At 40.5% G+C, this 18,073-nt stretch overlaps 1 protein-coding gene and 1 long non-coding RNA gene across 17 annotated transcripts in view; one reads left to right on the top strand and one right to left on the bottom strand.

Moving 5' to 3' along the window:
- Positions 1-17,921, bottom strand: part of LOC122465244 — a 32,051-nt gene extending 14,130 nt beyond the window's left edge. Inside the window, exon 1 of the long non-coding RNA XR_006289945.1 lies at positions 17,851-17,921. This is a non-coding gene — a long non-coding RNA (uncharacterized LOC122465244). The remainder of the gene's footprint in view (positions 1-17,850) is intronic.
- EHBP1 (EH domain binding protein 1) overlaps positions 1-18,073 on the top strand; it is a 322,570-nt gene that overhangs the window by 23,721 nt on the left and 280,776 nt on the right. The gene's annotated exons all lie outside the window — the stretch shown is intronic.

Below are 18,073 nucleotides of genomic sequence, written 5' to 3'. Positions count from 1 at the left end.
GATTGTATTTGCTCACGTATTTCTGTTGTCCTTGCTGATAATTCTGCATATAATTATTTTCCCCCCCACCGTTATGTATGTGAGGTACTGGGTTGCCAAGATTGTTTCTTCATTCCCTTGTTGGTTGGTTTATAGAGTGACACTTGATTCAGCAGGCTACCTATGCAAGTATATTTAAACTTTGGAAATAGTATCATTTAAAATTGTCACTTTTAATTTGTTTGTTTTATTTATGCTTCTCTGTTACACTCTCTTAGAAGCTTGAAAATAAAATGTTTTCTTGTTTGTTCTTATATATGGCCTGATTCTGTATGTTACAATTGATGGGAGTTTTGCCATTGACTTTAATGATACAGGGTCCTTGAAGGATCTGATCACCCATCGTGACAAGAGCCCTCAACTTTTACTGAGTTGAGAGCTCTCAGCACTTTTTAAGATTAGCCGTTACACAATCTGTATTTTGCTACAGGAGCAAACATGGCTCCCTTTTTTTTGTCAACCTCTCTGTTCCTGTTTCCATGGAGAGTTGCTTTTCATACCAGACACGTGCTTAGATTAGATTAAAATTGAAACCTAGGGCGAGACAAAATTATTTAATCTGTTAAACCATACACTTTAAAGGATAAAGACGGGCTCTGCCTCTCTTATCCTTTTGTCTCATCTAATGGTTTGAGATTGGAATCCAGCCTGCAAGACATCAAATCCATATGGTGCCAATATCTGTCACTAATGAAGGTAACCATTAGCCTAAAGCAGGATTGGGCATTTGGCTATCTGATGAGTATGGTATTTGTTTTTAATTGTCTATTTTTAGTTATTGTGTAGTACCCAGTGCTAACTAGAGAGAGGATGGTCTTGTGGTTCAAGTACTGGACTGGTACTGAGGAGATCTGGGTTTAATTCCCAACTCTGTCACAAACATCCTCTCTGACAAATGACTCACTGTGCCTCAGTTCTCTGTATTAAATTGGGTTAATGTTTTTCTTCTTACTTTTTGTTAGTCTTGTGTGTTTAGATTGTAAGATCTTTGGGGCAAGGATTCCCTCTCACTCTATATTTGTACTCTACCTAGCACAATGGGGCTGTGACCTCAGAGGAGCCTTAAAGTTTTAGTGTAATATAAATAATAATTATATTTGAAAAAATATGTATTTAAAGAACATTATTCGGATTGCAAAGTAAAACACTCAAAAAATGGGAAATGACAGATTTAGAGTTGCCTTTGCAACCTGAATTCCCGCATCTCTTGCATCTATCCTGTGCACCAAATTACTTTTATTTCTACAGGACATATGTCTATGTAATTATTTAGTTAAAGACTGTAACATAATTAGGCTTGGAAGGATTAGATTTGTATTGCTAAATGGTAGTAAAGGTCAATTTCACTGTACACACACAAACCCATTAAAAAAATACAAAATTTACAGATATTCAAGTCTTGATTTATGGATTTGTCTTTTGTATATTTTGACATTTGATGTTGACAAAATGTATTTTAATGGCTACAAAGCTTTCTTTTTGAATCTCAGCGTCTACTGTCATTAAATAATTATCTGACCTCCCCCCAATTTTCCACAACTGTAAACATTTAAATCAATAAACATTTTTATAAATGCTTAAAAATGAACATTGATGTTATCCATCAAAATTTCTTTTTTTTTAAATTGAGTTCTGCCAAGCAAAATCAAATGCCTATGCAAAAGGTGGTTTGAATTAAAGTTGCACTGGTAATCTTAATTCTGGCATTTCCTGATTTTGGAGTGTTTGGCATGGCAAACTAATAATCTTTTAACTTCAGGGGTTTTTTGGTATGATTCCTTTGGTTTTTAAAGGAAAACGGTTACCCCCCCCCCAACCTATTATCTGTAACACTGACAACCCCTCCAGTGTTCATCATCTGTATTTTGAATCGTGAATGTTCTGTACAGTAGCACAGTCAGCTAACACTTGAGCTACAGGACTAATGACATGGACTGGCAGCAGGAGAGGGCTGTTATTCCAGAGCCAGTAGACCACTGGGTCATTGTGGGGTGGGGAAGCCTAATCAGCTCTCTCCTTTTGACCTATTTGGTACCCTGAAATGGGAGGTATAGGCCCTTGGTTTGGAGTTGCTCCAGCAGCTCTCAGTTCTCAGTATAATGTGTGGTGGTGGTGGTGCTTTTGCTGCTGCTGCTCAGTGCATCCTCAGGATGTTCATCTTCCACTGTGTTGTTTTTTTTTTTGGCCTGCTGCCAACACACTGTTGCCATCTCATGGTTTTTTTCAAACATCTTACAATATTTGGCGTGTTTTCATGATGCCATAGCTCCTGGAATGATGGGAATATATGAGAATCTCAGCTTCCCTTTAAAAAAAAAAAAAATTTCTATTCCTCATGAATGTGTAGAAAAGATTGAAAATGTGACTCGACTGGCTTAGAAACCAGAAAGGAAATAAAAAGAAACCAATGCTTACTATTTTTAAAAAAAACTCATGATTTTTGCAGCCTCACTCATGAATTTTGAATGCTTGGGGTTGGCAATACTGTATCCGTTTACTGAGGAACACATCTGAGAAAAGGGAAATGATGATATTTAACAATTTATATCAATAAAAGCTGGACAGAATTTTGTGGGATAAAAAAAGGGATTTCTTTAGCCTTAGGGCTATGCCTCTGTCAAAGAACAAAGGTCTGCTGCAAACAATGGCGGTGTTGAAGAAACGGTTGCACGGTCTTGTATAATAGAATATAGACCACTAAATGAAAGGGTCACTATCAGCTCCTCCTTTTAATAATACTGCATCTAGGGCCTGATCCAGCTCTCTTTGATGTTAATAGGAGTCTGTCCACTGACTTCAGCGGAAGTTGCATCAAGTTGCAAATATAAAAATCTAACAAATTCTGTGGCTGAGCAGAAGTAATTGATTTCAGCAGCAATATCCGCGTACCCTTGCTGTCTCTCCTATTTTTTAAATAAAGCATATGTTCTAAGACATATTAAGATTTACATTTAATAATTTATTATCCAACCTGGCTAGTCTTAGGGGCACTAGTTACATCCTCGCTTAGTTTATTATTTACTCCTGATAGAGCTTAATCGCAGAATCTTGTTTTAGTGCAGTATTCTTCAGTTTTACTCTTATTTTCCTTTTCAGTTAATTTGTGAAATACTTTGACCTGAATTCTGGCATTTCTTGATTTTTGGAGTGTATGGCATGGCAAACTAAATACTAGCTGATGATGTAATAGTGACCTTACACAAATGCCAGTTTTTATCTGCAAAATGATAAAGGAACTGAATGTTTCAGCTGGAAAAAAAATTCTGTTTTTGACAGCTACAAGATGTTTGGGATCCAAAACCAGATTCTTTAGGTTTTATTTCAAAATAAAGTCCTTGAGGCAGGAGGCATTAGAACAGTTTTTTGTTTACTACATCGATCTCCAGCACTGGCAAGGCATTTTGTTTGTTTGCTTTGTCTCATGGGTGTATCCAGGAGTTAGTGCTTAGTCAGTGCTTCCTGCTGGGTCTGCGCTAGGGGTGTGATTTGAAGGACATTTAATTAAATGTGTTCAACCAGTTGAGGCTTCTAAAAATTGCCCAGGTTTTTTAAATTTCGAGATGTGGATGCTTAAAGAGCAGAAGAGTTGGTGATCTAAAAATAGAAATTATAGATGCTACTTGTGAGGCTGCCTTTCTGTAATCAGAGAGGAAGTGTTAGTCTCTATTTCTGTACCCTTGATGGAAGCATTGTAACGACTTCAGCAGACAGCAGAGGAATAGTTCTAAATTTGCTCTCTTACGATCAGGGCTTCTGACTTTATTTATCAGAGCACCCTAACAGCTGTAAATACTTGTCAGCAATTTTTGTCACTGCTTTTGATGACCACATCTCTATCTTCAGGCGGCTCCTGTTTAATTTCATAATGGTGAATGGTCATGGGGATGAAACTTGGGATCTCACGTGGGGAGTAGCATAACAGCGGTCAAAACACTGCCAGGGAAACTGAAGCCCTTAACTTTTTCTTATTATTTGGCGAACATACACGCACAAAATCCTTCCAGTGGGCTGATCTAATTCCATTCAAATCAGTGGAAAGAATAAATACTTGCATACATTGCATTTTATTAAGCAAAAAGATTGATGGTTTCAGTTTTAAAAAGTATCTACATAAAACCTACTGATCATGAAAAATGTATCATGCCAGTCAACCTTTTTTTTTCCCCGCCCCCGTTAAGAAAACTTGTAGAGGACAGTGGTACAAAATATTTATAGAAGCGGTTGCTTCCCTTTTTGCATGTTGTCCCAGCAAGTTAGTGTCTGATTTGTTGCTTGGGGACTGGATTTTAGTGTTAAGATACTGAGGGGAGGGTGGGGAATCTTAAAGCTGTGTGTTAACCTGAAATCTTGAGTAGTTTGTAATGTTACAGTGTTAACTTTTTTTTTTAAACTCTTGTCTCTACAAATGATAACCTGGAAGGCATGTTTCTGTTCATTGTTGTCACAGCTATTGAGAAATAGAACATGAGGTGCATATTCTTCCCCCAGGCTAGATAGCTTGCTGTTGGCAGATGATTCATGATTGTGTCTTGGATATTATCACAGGAGTGATGGTGGAGTTAACAGTGGGAAGGCATTTCTTTGTTTAATCCTTGCTTTCAGTTATTTATTTTCTTCAAATATCTGAAGTGATTCTTTGTGTCTTTTATACCACACCCATCACAGTTGTATCAGAGGTCCTTGCAGTATTTACAAAGACCTGATCCTCTAGGGCAGTGGTCCCCAACCGTTATGTGGGAATAGCATATTGCTATTCCCAGAAGACTGTGGCGGGCGCCAGACACCCCGCCACTGAAATGCTGCCGAGAAACGGCAACGCTTCTCGGCGGGCGGTTCTCCGGCGGCCGTACTCGGTGGCGGCATTTCGGTGGCACGGTGTCCTGCGGGCGTGCAAAAATGCCCCGGCAGGCACCAGGGCGCCCGCAGGCACCACACTGGGGACCACTGCTCCCCAACATAGCACAGCATGTCCCATTTTCATCTCCCCTTTTTATTAATATTAGTTTGCTCAAGCAAAACCAGTCTGATGAAAAATGCGAAACCTCTAATAGGAATGTTCACTGTGTGTGCAGTTAGGGCATGTCACTTGGGATAAGCATATGTTAACCTAAGCACTAGTACTGTACTGCGCTTAGTGGCCATTCAGAATCATTTTGGATGCTCAGAATCTTTTGATCTTGAGGTTTGGATGTTTCAGAGTAGCAGCCGTGTTAGTCTGTATTCGCAAAAAGAAAAGGAGTACTTGTGGCACCTTAGAGACTAACCAATTTATTTGAGCATGAGCTTTCGTGAGCTACAGCTCACTTCATCGGATGTATGTCCTTTCTAGGTAGGAATGCATTCCCTCAATTCTCTTGCTCTTCTGCCCTCTCTCCTTTTTTGGGGGGGGGGACGGGGACGTGGGGGTAAATACAGTGCCATAAATTCTGATAGTGAAAACATATGTAGGTCTGAATTATGCCACCTTTACTCACCCTTAGTAGTATCTTAGCCGGGGAGAAGTCCCATTGATTTCCTTTGGACTCCTCACTGAGTAAGGTAATGCTCAATATGAATGAGGGTGGAGAATTGTGAGAGGTTTCGTCCCTGCCTCAAGGAGTTTGACAGAACTCAAATGTGACGGACAAGATAACAGGCAGAATTGTCTATAGAGAAGTCAGCCTGCATCGGGGAATTAGCCATCTATGAATGCCAAAGGCAGTCCAATCTATTTCTTTAATTAGCCGAAAATTGTTATTGAACAATGCAAGGCTCCCTTCCTCAAGGGCTGAGTATGCTGCTCCATAGTATTCATTGCCCTGGCTGGCCTGAGGGGTGAGATGAAAGTTTAAAAACTGGGAGATTGGAGTGGGCTACAGATAGAATCTTTCGTCTGTAGTTTGCTGTACATTCAGCCCAGGGGTCCAGGCCTGCAGGTCTTCCATGAGAGGTAGAACTTCAGTATCTTTTGAGGGTGTTCTGCACACAGAGGGGCTCCTGGTGTTTAAAAGTCTAAGTCCTGGTCTACACTGCGGGAGAGGGGGGATCGAGCTAAGTTACACAACTTCAGCTACGTGAATAATGTAGCTGAAGTCGACGTACTTGGATCGACTTACCGTGGTGTCTTCACCATGGTGAGTTGACTGCTGCCGCTCCCCCGTCAACTCTGCCAGCGCCTCTCGCAGCGGTGGAGTACAGGAGTCGACAGGACAGTGCCCGGGGTTGATTTATCCCGTCTACACTAGACGCGATAAATCGACACCCGCTGGACCAATCGCTGCCCGCCGATCTGGCAGGTAGTGTAGACATACCCTTAGATAATGTTTTAGACTCTGGCCTATTTCAAATGAGTTGGTGGTGTCAGTTCAGTTTTCTAGTAAACAAAGCCATCACCACCACCTCATTTGACAGCTTTGTTGGCTCAGTGTCAGAAAAGCCAAGAACTGAATGAGCATGGAAACCTTTATTGCTCTTTTGCTCATAAAGTTTGGGCCCTCTCAGTCACCGTTTAAACATGTTGTCTCATATGGAATCTTGCATTACTGAGTCTAGTCTGTGCATCCAGGATTTAATTCTCCAGGACTTTCAAGCTGACACCGTTTCATGAGCATGAAATTCATTCAAACAATAAATAGGTCACAGATGCTTGTTTTTCTTTTCTTCTCTAAGATATCCCTGCAGCCATTCCCTAATGACATGTGACACTTGAAGATAAACATGTTAGGATAAGGAATCTACTTTGAGAAGCTTAGGTCGGATGCCTGTTAGATTTAGAGGATGAAGATTCTAGAGTTGAATAATCAAACTTTATCAAACTCTGGCCAGGTCATATATTCGCTTCTCTCTTGTTATGTAGAAACAGCAGAAAAGATAGTTTATTTTGGTGGTTTCCATGCGGAGGAACAAAAGTGGCTTTTCCTAAATATTTATAGTTGCTCTTTTTTTTTATAAACGTTTTACTTTCCTGCATTTGAAAAAAAAACCCTGTTGCAAAATGAAACAAAAGTCTCTGTTCTGTACCTGTGTCTGATGAAATTATAGGTGTTCTGCCAGGGGTACCCTTTCATTTTCTTTGTATGCAAATACATTATTTAATATGGGGTGTTTTAGTTTCGCTCGCTGAAGTTAAATTACAGGGAACAAACTTGAGTCAGTTTTACACTGGATATTCTTTTACTTCTCCCCTTTTTCATTTTTTATGATAGCACTGCTTAGCATTTGTATATCACTTTTCATTTTTAATGTACTTGATAACATTACCGATCCTCACGGCACAGGTAGGGAAGTATTATCTTCAATTCACACTGAGGTAAACTGAGAAGATGGAGAAGTTAAGAGCCCAATTTAAGTCAAAGGGAGTTGAGGGGACAACATCTCACTCATTCCAAGCCCTAAATAACTTGCTGAAGGCCTCATAATGAGTCAATGCTTGAATTACAACTCAAGAGTTCCCAGCTCCTAAGATCAAGGCAATAACTTTGTTGCCTCTCATGAGTTCATGTTTGATTTGTTTTGTGTTGCAGTGAATATGAAGGTCTGTGAATAGAGAGTGAGAGAACATGGGCTCACCAAGTGTGATGGTAAGGCTAGTCAAGTAAAAGTCCACTTGCTGGCATCTAGGTGATACAGTGGGTTAGTGAACTAGCCTTTCACCTTGTGAAACCTGGTTTCAAATCCTGGATTAGGTCTAAAGTGAAAGTACATTTGGTTTTTTAGTAGTCTCCATTTCGTTCACTTTGTAATCAGCCATCTCTAGTAAAGAGAGAACTAGGATTGGAATAGCGAGGTTGCTGCATGTCAGGACTGAATTACGTTGTCAGATTTTGTGAGCAAGTTTGTGCAACGCAGGCCTGCAGTGTGGCTAGTCTTTGCAAGTGCTGTTCATGTTATGGGCACTAAATTTACTTAGAAAATTAAGCTCATTTAAAAATTTTGATTGATTACTGATAAAATGTAGGAAAGGTTTCTATGTGCATATGCAAAGCGTAGGGCAGCTGGTCATATTCTTAAAATCTAATCGTGCTAGGTTTCAGATCTATTTACTAGTCTGTGTACTATGTCTCCTGACAACTTTATTGCAACCATGACATTTAGAAAAATAATTTTTGAAGGCTAAGTTCAATTTCTATACCTTATTAATATAAAATCCCATCTACAAGAATATAACATAAGACTTTGCTTGACAGTACTGTCAAGTTTGTTTTGCTCAAGATCTTATGCTGCAATAGTGCTCTAAAAAAAAATGAACAGCTGAGAGACTGTCCTTATTGCCTGTCCTGAATAATGGATGGATTCAGATCTTGTTTAATTCAACTCATTCTGCAAACTTAATTTTTATTACTATTTTTTTAACTAAATCATCAGCAGTACATGCTACACATTCCACACCAAGCCCACTGATAAACTAAGTACAGATATAAAATAATAATTAGTGCCTCACTTTGTTCCTTTTTTAAACCAAAAAAGGTCAAGCCAAACCTCCTTCTAATAAAAAAGCAAAACATGACCTTGATGCAGAAACTCTGATAGAGGCCGTGTTCAAATATCAACTCTACCTAGATGTAGATATATAGACACAGAATTTAAAATTCGGTTTGCTACAAAATCCTGGTCTCTTCTTGGGTCTGCTAGAAATGGTTTAGAGGCTTCTAAGGAGAAGAAAAGGGAGAGCTTTTTATTCAGAATTTAGAATCATCATCTCAGGTGGGTAAAAAGTATACTAAATCCACACTTGTGTTTGTCCAACCAAATCACACCTTTTGTATCAAGGCATATTCTTTCTCGTGGTGGGAACTGTAGCATGAAGGAACTCTCCTTCAGGCTGTTTGCACTGGAAGGAGTGGGAGAGAATTTTCTGCTCTCCTTTCTCCCCCGGCCCCACAGCTGTCATGGCTATTGGAGTGGCATCTCTCTCCCTAATGTGCGGTGTTCTCAGCAGCTCTCCTGATACTGGTCAGTCTTACGGGTTGTACGGGGTAGAGGGCAGCATGTGCTATGCTTCCCAGTCAAAGGGGCCATTGGTTTGGTTAAAAAAAGAAGTATAGAAAAATGTATAGAAATAGATATCATGCCATGTGGTCCAAAACTGGGAAGGTTGCTAATGAACATCAACTGAAGAATGCGGATACAGACTAACACGGCTGCTACTCTGAAACCTATCAACTGAAGAGTTGCAATGGCAGGTGCTGAATAGTCCCATCCATTCTTGCCATGGTGTCTTTGATATAATCTTTGAGTGTGGGTGGTGGTGGTGTGGTAAGAGGGATCGTTAGGCAGGGTGGTAAAAAGCCTCTCTTCATCCAACCCAAACACTCAGATGTGCCAATGTAAACCAATATTTTTCTTTTTCATGTTTCTGTAAAGTTACAAAATGCTGAACGTTTTATTTCTCAGACGTTTTACAGATCTTTCTCACTTCCCATCATGAAGAGACTAGCATGACTTAGAAGCGTGCAGTCAGCTTGAAATCTAGTCATTTTCAAAAAATATCTTCAGCTGGAGGGAGGGAGGCAGGCAGAGCACACGTGGGCGGCAGGTATAATAGGCCAGGCGTTGCTGCTGCCACCGGACCCCTGGGTGTCAGGTTGGCGGGGGGGGGGGCAGTTTTTGCTTTATTATGCCCCAGGCAGGTTCCGGAGCGGCCGAGGAGGCAGTATACGTTGTTCAGCTTCCTGGGTTCATCAGTCATCTCCCTGGAGTCCAGAGAGGTTACTGATGAACCCAGGAAGCTGAGTAGCAAATACCGCCTCCTCAGCTGCCCCAGAACCTGCATGGGGCATATCAAAAGCTTCTTCTGGATGCTTTCCCCGGGGTGGCTTGAGGTCTAGGGAGGGGAGACGTGGCTGCAGCCGGGCAGGTGGCGGGGCGGGGCCCTTGGGTCTCCGGCCAGCCTGGGGTTCTTCTGTCTGAGGGTGACACTGCTTGGGCCTCCAGCCAGCCTGGGACTTATCTGGCTGGAGGGGCGGGGAGCATTCGGGACTCCTCTGGGTAGGGGGGAGGGGAGGGCTCTTGGCTCCAGCTGTGGGGGAGGGGCAGAGGGTCTTGAGGCTCTGGCTGCAGGGGAGGAGGGGTGTGGGCGGAAGGGGCGGAGCTGGTGGCTATCCTCTCCAAAGGGGGCTCCACCTACTGCCCATGGGCACATAACTGATCTATGCAACCTTGTGATCTTTTTGCTCTTCTCTGTCGGCTGCCACGCACACTTGTTTGCATTTTGTCCAAATGTGGACGCAAGCATTTTGGGGAAGGCACTGTCCCCTATTACATTTTTGTTTAGTTTCCTGTTCAAACAACACCAATGCCTTTGGGTGTTACAATGGTATGGATGATGATAAGGTATTGCTCCTGCTGCCGTTGTCCTCCCCGCAGTGAGAATGTTGCTGTTGACTTCAATGGGAGCATAATCAGACCTTAACTGTACAGGAGAAATGAGCTAGACACTAAGATCTATCAAATGTACAAAGTGTGTGGGGGAGAACCTGAAAGAGATAATATTTCAGTTAGAGTAAACTTTGGTGTTACCTACAACGACAGGAAGACAAAAACAATTTCAGACAGACGTGTGTTTTTTTTTTTTTAATTTTTTTTAAGTTGACTCTCTCTCTTTAACCTTGCTATGCATGTGCTGTAACACTGAGCCAGCAAGGGTTAAACGACCAGCAGGTTGTGGCCCAAAATCAAGCTTTAAGGAAAAGTAGAAAAGTATTGAAATGGTAAACAGGGCCATTCCTTGTAGATGGTTATCAAAGCCATATTAAGTAGATTAAATTTATTTAATATTTATGCCTGTGTTGTTAGAGACTCAAAGGATATATACTAATTGTATTTGTCTGTGTTTACCTATGTCTTATAAGAAATTTAACCATGTATTCTAATTAGCTTGTAACGCTAAACTTCAGTTCCTGTCAGTAAAGTTTCATTTATATGTTCTGTTGATTGAGAGATCAAAAGGGATATTAACATTTGGATGAAACTTGAGGTGTAATAATATAATTGTCTTTATTTCTCTTTGAAGTTTGTAGTAAACTACCTGTGAAACTGTTTGAATGGTTAATTGCCTTATGCTAATCAATGCAACTAGTAATCAATGTATGCCTAGGAAATTGAGATTTACTTCAAAGCAACAATGTATATTACCTATTCTTCCTTGGGAGGAGGTCCTGCTGTGACAAGAGGCTTCTCAGCCTACTTGGGAACTACATATATTAAAAATTAGTCTCAGGCCTGATCCTTCCTGCTTAAACTTTGTCAGGGTAAGTTCAAGCTACAAGACTGAGATCTCCAGGTATGTCCTGGATTATCCCTGCAATTTCTCATGGAAGAATTTGAACAAACTCTGCACATGGACTGCCTGTTGGACTGTACCTATTGAACTGATTCTGGAAGGACTTTTACAAATCAGGAGCACATCATCTCTGCTATGAATCTGACCTGAGAACTTTATTTATATCTGTATGTATAATGGTCTTTTAATCACAATAACTCTTTTCTTTTTTAGTAAATCTTAGTTTACTTAATAAGAATTGGCTGTAAGCGTGTATTTGGGTAAGATCCCAAATATTCATTGACCTGATGGGTAATGTGTCCAATCTCTTGGGGTTAGTAGAATTTCATATATGTTGAATAAGATTTTAAGTAATCCTCATTATATTAGACTTGGCTGTCGGGGTGGGAGCCAAAGGCTGGATTGCTTGGGACCAAACCCTAAGACCCAAGGTTTGAGGGCAGACTGAAATCTTAGGGTTTGAACTGTTGTACTGTAGGCCAAGTGTGTTACTTAAGCAGTGATTTGGTTGTGGAGAAGGGAAGAGGATGCCAGCCACACCTCCATCTGGCTGTGTCTACTTTAGACTTTTTTTTTCTTAAAATTTCCACTTTGCTACCCCTGGTATATAGTGGAGATTGTGGAAGCACTAGTGTTGATAGGCAGTTGTTGTTTTAGCCACAGTGTTATCTAAACCTGCCCATAGTGAGGTCAAGACAACATGGTCGTTAAAATACTGGCAAATGTCAGCACCTTGTCTATACCAAAGCTTCCACAAATAGGGAATTCTAAAGGGAAAATAAAGCCTAGTATAGACAAGGCCTCATTAACTTGAGAGTTTTGTTATCCCACACAGGTCTTGTCTATACTAGACTTTATTTTCTCCTTGAAATTTCTGACCTTTCTACCATCAGAGTAGCTCTACTAAGGGAATGTTCATGTTAGCAAAGCCACCAGCAGATGGCACCGTTTTAAGCAGTGTGTTTAGACCATGTTAAAATACTGATGGCTGGTCTACCCTAGTGTTCCCAGCGTTGCTATTGCCAGTGAAACTTCACTGGTGGTAGTGACAAGGGGATATTCAGAAGGAAAAAGTCTAATGTAAGACACGCCAGTGGCAGTGTCGTGTGGGTGTAGGTGATACACACTGTGAGTGATACAGCACCTTGATGGGCGAAAGACTTCAGCCTTACTAAACTGAGAGAGCTTTCCTCCCTTAAAAAATGATCATTAAGATGAGGAAAAAATAATGTTCAGCCCAAACTAACGGTCTTGCAGAACTTAGAACATTTTTTAAAGAGACCATTAAAAGCACTTGACAAAATTTCAGGACTTATGGGGAGAGGAGGTAGTAGGGGAGGGATTCTTAATGAAAACCTAGCACATCATACTGCTATGCACAGTACAGAAGCGAACAAAAGGCCAAAAAAAAAAAAATCTTATCACAGAAGTACTTTGACTTTACTCAAGTAATTTATTTTTATTCTTCAATAGGTACATCTGCTTGCTATTGTGCTAACACTTCCGCTTCTCTTGTTAATTATACTCTTTTATCCTTGCTTCACAAGAGTAATCTAGCAGGCTGTAATAATTAATACAACTCAAATCAAACACAGTAAGAAAAAAATAAACCCCCTTCACAGAAAACCCAACCTCCATCCTTCCTCCCCTCCCCCCCCCAGTCCCCAAACCACTACCCTTCATGACATTAAGTGCCAAAATAAATATAAATTATTTCTTCTTGGTACAAAGAAAATATTGTATTACTGAACAGAAAACTTGTTAAAGATTTGTTGTGTATCATGAAATAAAGAGCCTCCTCGTTACAAGCAAGTATTAGTTATATTTTTCTCCGCTTTGTGTAAAAATCTTAAACTCAGTCAGAGATACTTGCTCACATGCTTAACTTTAAGCATGCAAATAGTCCCATTGATTTCACTATGACTGTTTGTGAATTTAAAGTTAAGAACATGCACATATCTTTCCAGTATAGGTTCCTAAATGTTAAACTCTTGTCAGCGGTTATCAAACTGGAAGTAGGAAAATTATGTATGTTTCACAATTAACATCAGCGGTTTGTGCTGACACAGGTTTACAACACTAGCTCTATCAGTGGCGATAAAACCTTTTATGCAAATCTTTCACAACTGATGTTTAAAGAGTTCTGTACTCAAAGCATCATGCCAGATATTTCCTGGAATGATCAAATCAATCCACAGAAGACCTTGCATCCTGCACAACCTAGATTTCAATCAGTGAAAATTGCTATCTAAAACATGATGATCAGACAACATAGTTTGTCCAGACTGTAGAGTACTTTTGCTACTTTGTTAAACAATGTTGGATGTGGAGAGCTCTGGTTCCGGTATAATTGGTGTGGGTGGGTGTAATATATATAATGTGTATATATATTACAGCCACCCACACCAATTATACCGGATATTATACCAATATAAAATCAGGTTTCAGAGTAGTAGCTGTGTTAGTCTGTATTCGCAAAAGAAAAGGAGTACTTGTGGCACCTTAGAGACTAACAAATTTATTCAGTGGAAAAAACTGAATGCATCCAATGAAGTGAGCTGTAGCTCACGAAAGCTTATGCTCAAATAAATATGTTAGTCTCTAAGGTGCCACAAGTCCTCCTTTTCTAATATAAAATCAGTTGCTTTAAGGAGAGAAGGAAAAAGCTATGGTCACATCTTTTATTCAACAGGAGAAGCAGGGCTGTGTTAGAGTTATAAATGTAATATTAATCTGTGTTTTTAAATAAGAGAACTTAGGGCAGTCTCAAAGCTTTGTTCTTGGCCACTGACTCTGAAATTGTAAAATCCTTCTTCAGAAAAGCTTTAATGCCAAAAAGAAAAGGAGTACTTGTGGCACCTTAGAGACTAACAAATTTATTTAAGCATGAGCTTTAGTGCCAAGTATCTTTCACTTCTGGTTTGCAAAAGTTTGGGGCACAGAATGTGAAAACACAAACCTGCTGCACAGCCTACAGCTTCTTAATGAAAACTGCGTGAGCACTGAACACTTACAAATGGTTTGCCCTGGGCTTTGCAAAATATAATACATGGTGCCCAACTGGCTGCCTTCCCACTTATGAGTCTGGTCCCCTGGCTCTCACGCCTGTTTATGCCTGATGTCTCCTCATTCTCTGTCTCTTGTGGCTTCTGCTCCCCACTCCAAATCTAGTTATCTGCCTTTATCTGTGAGGTTCTGAGGCTCTGGGTGGAGTGAAAAAAGAGGAAAGAACATCCAATTAATTTGGTCAGATTTAGGTATGCTCCAGCTTTAGCCTTTCACTGAGGTTCATGGTTTTAAAACCCAGAGATCTGAGCAGCTATTTGGCATGGGGTCATGGCAGTGCAACTAAAATTCAATGCTTCCTCATCCCCAAAGACAAGCAAAGCTGTAGCTTACCTCAGACCGTTGAGTGTGAAGGAATGTGGGGAAGGAAGGGCAAAGACATATAACTGGGGCAACAGGACTTCAAATCTGCATGACCAGCATCTTCTCTTATTTGAACAGAACTAACTAATGCAGAGTTGCCTGTGACCTTACCACAACTACAGAGTTGTCTCTCCATGCCCTGCCAGTTTGGTCTGACAGACTCAGTATTAATTAGTGCCAATTATGGAAGGTTTTTGTGTATGATGCTGACACATGTCTGTGAGGAACTGGACTGAGACCACCCCAACGCTTTTCACGTAGGCCACCTAATGGTCATAAGATGGTAATTATGTTTAGTAGCTTCTGATCTAAGCTGAATTTGAACCAGAGTTGACGATTTGTCTCCTGTTACCTAAGGAAAGCTGTCCCCACCGAGCCTTCTTCCTGTATTAGGTTGTTTGAGTGTTGTACTTTGACTGGAACATATTGACTCTGTTGTTAAATAGCTGTTTATTTAGTTCTTTTCATAACAAATGGCTTTTAGGTGACTGAGCCGCACAACATGAAACACGGGAAATTTAATATTTTTATAATTGATAGTATTTTTTTAATTGTTTGTTCAGCTTGCACTGCAATATATTTTATACAGATAGTTGAATCATTTCTTAGTTTACAAAGAGCAATGGTTCTGTAATCTTGCAGCTAATGCTTTGGAAGGGTTTTGTTTGCTTTTTAGCATTGGCTAATGGTCAACTAGTTTTATGGTTTGAGGGGGAGATGGCATCTAAATTAGAAAACATTTCTCTATAAAAAGCAATTTGAATCAATAGTTATTGTTTTCTAGCACTCAAACCTCTGTGTTACACGGAATCTGTATTCGTTGATTAAATATTAATTGTGCTTCCTTTTTAGGCTCATCAGAGATGTATTGACAGAGAAAAGCACATGTACGGGTTGTAGGAGAGGGGGGCATTATAGGCTGTGTACGTGAAACAGTTCCTGTGTGGAGAGCTAGTTTTAAAATCGGGGGGGTGTCATGGCCCATAGCATGCAAGTTCCACTTGTTTTTTTTAATCAAACCCACAGTAAATTAACGAGGGTTTTTTTTTTGTGCGGGGTGCATTTAGAGGGAAATGGCTCCTCTAGGAGCTCCTCTACCCCTACCTTCTTTTCTTTACATTTCCTATCTAACTCCAATTATGGTGACCCTCCAGTGTTCTTGCTCAGGATGTGCTTCCCCTTTAAGGATTAAAAGCCTTGGAAACAAAGTCCACTCGTTAGTTACAAAACTGGTACAGCTCGGGCAATAGAGTAGCAGAGCAAGCGTTTCGCATTCTGCCCCCCTAGTGTTGTTCAACCCTCTATGTACTGAATGTGTAGTCCAGTTTCTACATTAGTTCCTGGGAGCCTCTGCTGAGACTCTATACAAGAGTAACAATTGGGGCTAGTTTTGGTGATTTTTTTTTGAGATATAGACACTGGGGCTGTCAAGCGATTTAAAAAAAATGAATCACGATGAATTGCGAGATTAAAAAAATTAATTGAGATTCATCACAGTTTTAATTGCACTGTTAAACAGTGCGATTAAACTCCTTTTAACTCCTGTTAAACTTTTTACTGCGGTGGGTGGGATCCCTTCAGATGAGCGAGCCCTTGAAGTTATATAAATTGGGAAGCCAATATTTGCTATGTAGTAATAAGAGAAGTGTATAAATTTCAGATTTCTTTGCTAATGTACAACATATCACAATTCATAATTTAAAATGTTTGATATGAAATTATATATTTCCCGTTGTGAATTAAATTAATACACTGCCACGATTATAAGATGAATATAGGAAAACTGTGTTTCAAATGTGTTATGTCCTCTCAGGGATGAGAAAAATCTCTAGTTTGGAAGATAGTTCACAATTAATTTCAGTATCTCATCAGAAATGTCTTATGTCTCTAAAGCAATTAAGTGTGAATCAAGTATTATAAGGGGAAAACAGGTAAATTATCCTTCTACTTTAAAATCTGTTAATCCAGCAAAGATATGGTATTAAATACACTGACAGAACAACATAAAATATAAAGGACCACCTGTTTGGTCATTTAATCCATTTCTTTGCAAGGGCAGTTGTCTTACAAAAGAGGAAGTTCCTGGAGGCATGGCATATTAAGAACAGAAGAACTGAATTATGAACTATAACTACAATATAATTCCATTGGACTCAGTACGGTGCATTGCCTCACATGGGCATGCTCTGAGCAAACCCAGACTGTAGACAAATAGGTTTAGCTTTGATTAGGTGCCACTGGCATCCATGCTTTCACTTTTTACTCAGTCTTCTATTCTTGGATTGTTTTAACCGTATTTACTTTTTCTTTGACCATTTGATATGGCGGTAATATTACGTAATCATAAAGGGCGTCACAGCTGCTAGGAAAACCGTTACTTTGAACTTCCTGACTTCTGTATATGTAAAAATGTTAGCATAACTACAATAAGCTCTGAAAACTAATAAAGCTTCTACCTTTGATCTATGGTGCGGGGGAGGGGGTTGGTCCCCAGAGCGAGGGGCTGGTCAGGGGCAATGGGCACGGAATTGGGGTCTGTCCCTGGAGTGAGGGGCTGGCTGGGGGCATTCAGACACAGTGTGGTGGTGGTGGGGCACTCCCCTGAGCGAGGGGCTGGCTGGGAGCAATGGGGCACGGGACAGGGGTCAGTCCCTGGAATGAGGGGCCGGCTTGGGGCAATGGAGTACGGCGCACGGGGGGACGTGTCAATCCCTGGAGTGAGGGTCTGGCTGGGGGCAATGGGGCATAGTGGGGTCAGGATCCCTACCTCTGCACCAGAGCCGGGATGGGAGCTACTTCCACTTCCTCGTCTTTCCTCTCCTCTTCCCACCCTCTGGTGGAGGATTGGGTCACTGTGCCAGACCAGACACTTGTCAGGTCCCTCCGCAGCCAATTCCTCCCTCCCCCCATTTTTTAAAAATGGTATGCGATTAATACCATTTTTAAAAAATGAACATATTAATTTTGTTTTCAGTTAATCGCAGGTGTTAACTGCAATTAATTGACAGCCCTAATAGACACCCATCCAGGTAGGAATTGGACGGAGGTCACCAGCTTTTTATTTACATATAGGCCATCAAACAAGTAGTTTAAAAAAATCAAATATAAAGGTAACTACTCACCTGGCCACATTCAAATCAGTATCATGGAAGATAAGCTGCCTGTGTGCTATTGCCAGTCCCTGACCATTCAGGGTCTGAACAAACTTCATAGGATTTGCTAATTTGAAACTTGAGGCTTATCTACATTTGAAAGCTGGTCTGGGTTAACTTGTGTTTTTTTAGGATATATTGCCTTGCGTCCATACACAACGTTTGTTTTGAATCATGTGATGCCTTGTCCTGA

This window comes from Chelonia mydas, chromosome 3 (genome assembly GCF_015237465.2).
Source record: "Chelonia mydas isolate rCheMyd1 chromosome 3, rCheMyd1.pri.v2, whole genome shotgun sequence".
Classification (NCBI taxonomy): domain Eukaryota; kingdom Metazoa; phylum Chordata; order Testudines; family Cheloniidae; genus Chelonia; species Chelonia mydas.
Note: the sequence above shows the minus strand (reverse complement) of the source record. Positions and strands in the feature narration are given on the sequence as shown.